Here is a 2,227-nt window from a genome sequence, read left to right as displayed (position 1 = left end):
CCCCCAGCCGGGCCCCCCCAAGTCCTTGGGGAGAGCCAACTCCACTTCAATCGAACCGCGCATCTCAGCAGAGGGTGGGCCAAAGGCTGTGGTTCAAGCGGAAGTAGGGAAGGGCCGAGGCCAGGGCCCAGTCTAGTACCCAGGCCAGGCAGGACCCCGAGGCTGCGGGAAGCGGTGGGAGGGGCCGGCCCTGGGGGTGCGGAGCCTGAGGGGGCCAGCAGGCTGGGGAGCTGGGGCTGCGTCGGATAAGGAGGTGTCCCGCCCCCGAGGGGTAGGAGGGCTGTTGAGGATAAACCAGGACTGGGAGTCCGCCCCGCCAAGGGGTACCCGGGGCCAGAGGCACCAGAGGCGGGCGCGGGATCGCTAGGCCAGGGCGGTGTGTCCTCTGTGGGGACCAAGAGTAGCTCCAGCAGCCCTGGGCCCCGGCTGGGCTGACGGGAAAGGGGGGCCCGAAGGTCCGCTGTAGGAAAAGGGGGGCTGGGACACCACGGGGAAGGGCGCTGGCTGCGGCACCCTGGGTGGTGGGGCCCTTGGGCAACTCCGGAGACGGGCTGTAGGGCAGAGGGCAGGGAGGCACCCCTGCCGGCTGCCGGGCGGGGTGGCCGCTCTTCGGCTGCAGGGGGGTCGCCTGGGGGGCCGGGCGAGATGGGAGAGGCGGGCGGAGAGGAGGGGTGCCACCGCCGCCCGCGGGCTCCTGGGAAGCTCTGGGCTTCCTCGCCACGTCCTGGAGCTTCTCCACGAACCCGCCGCAGGTGCGACAGCAATGGCTCAGACTCTTCTTCTGCCTTCATGCCTTCGACCTGCAGAAGGTCTAACAAGGTCCACGGCTGCAGCGCCGACTAGACTTTCTCCAGCTTTTCCTTCTGCTCCTGGCATCGCTCTGCGAGCTTCTGGAGCTCCTGGTACTTTTCCGAAAGGTTTGAGCGGCTGATCTCCAGGGGCCTTGGGACTCCAGGTTCCGCTCAGCCAGGCTGCTTTTGGTGGCCAGTGCTATCTCTCGTTCCAGCTGCAGGTCCTAGACCTCAGGGGACTCCTGGGCCAGCCGGTTGAGGGCCTCCTGGTCGTTCTGCAGCTCCTCCAGCTCCTCCAGGGTCTTGTCTTTCAGGGTCTCCATCTCTCCCTGCAGGGCCGCAGCCGCCCTGGGGAAACCACAGCCCACACCCACTCCATTTTTATTCTATTCTGCGTTTCTCCCTCTCTTTCTATTCCTTCTTCTTACACCACTCCCTTTAGCATTTCTTGCATTGCTGGTTTGGTGGTAATAAACTCTCTTAGCCTGTTTTTGTCTGTGAAGCTCCTGATCTCACCTTCAATTTTGAATGATAGCCTTGCGGGATAGAGTATTTTTGGATTCAGTCCCTTGCTTTTCATGACTTTGTATATTTCATTCCATTCCGTTCTGGCCTGATGCATTTCTGTTGAGAAATCATTTGATATTCTAATGGGAGATCCCTTGTAGGTAACTTTCTATCTCTTGCAGTCCTTTAGATTCTTTGTCTTTGACACCATTTTAATTATGATGTGTCTTGGTGTGAGTCTTTGGATTCATCTTGTTTGAGACTCTGTGCTTCTTGGACTTGTGTGACCTTTTTTCTTCCCCACATCAGGGAAGTTTTCTGTCATTATTTCTTCAAACAGGCTTTCTATTCCTTGCTCAGCTTCTTCTCCTTCTGGCACCCCTATTATGAGGATGTCGCTTCCTTTCATGTTGCCCCAAAGCTCCTTTAAGCTCTCTGCCTACCCCCCCCCCCCCTTTTTTTCCAATTGCTGTTCAGATTGGGTGTTATTTTTCTTTCTTTTTTTTAAAAAATATTTTTATTGATTTCAGAGAGGAAGGGAGAAGGAGAGAGAGAGAAATATCAATGATGAGAGAGAATCATTGATTGGCTGACTCCTGCATGCCCCCTACTGGGGATTGAGCCCACAACCGAGGCATGTGCCCTTGACTGGAATCGAACCCAAGAAAGACCTCTCAGTTTGCAGGCTGAAGCTTCATCCACTGAGCCAAACCAGCCAGGGCTGGGTGCTATTTTCCTACCATCTTCTAACTCGCTGATTTGGTCCTCATCTTCTTCTAGTCTACTGTTGAAACCTGCCAGGGTGTTCTTTATTGGAGCTATGTCATTCTTCATTTCCTCATGTTTTTTTTCTTCTTCATTTCCTCTTGATTCTTATCCATGTTGGTGAGTTTCTCATTCAGCTTCTTATAATTCTCATTGAGCTGCTT

The 2,227-nt window shown here is 55.3% G+C and overlaps 1 pseudogene; it reads right to left on the bottom strand.

Annotated features, from left to right (window-relative positions):
* Positions 1-132: 132 nt before the first annotated feature.
* Positions 133-1,864, bottom strand: LOC138997027 (vacuolar protein sorting-associated protein 37C-like; annotated as a pseudogene).
* Positions 1,865-2,227: the final 363 nt, after the last annotated feature.

This window comes from Myotis yumanensis, unplaced genomic scaffold (assembly GCF_028538775.1).
Source record: "Myotis yumanensis isolate MYYU_CA2020_CCGP unplaced genomic scaffold, mMyoYum1.0.hap1 SCAF_18, whole genome shotgun sequence".
Lineage (NCBI taxonomy): Eukaryota > Metazoa > Chordata > Mammalia > Chiroptera > Vespertilionidae > Myotis > Myotis yumanensis.
This window is presented reverse-complemented; position numbering and strand designations above follow the sequence as displayed.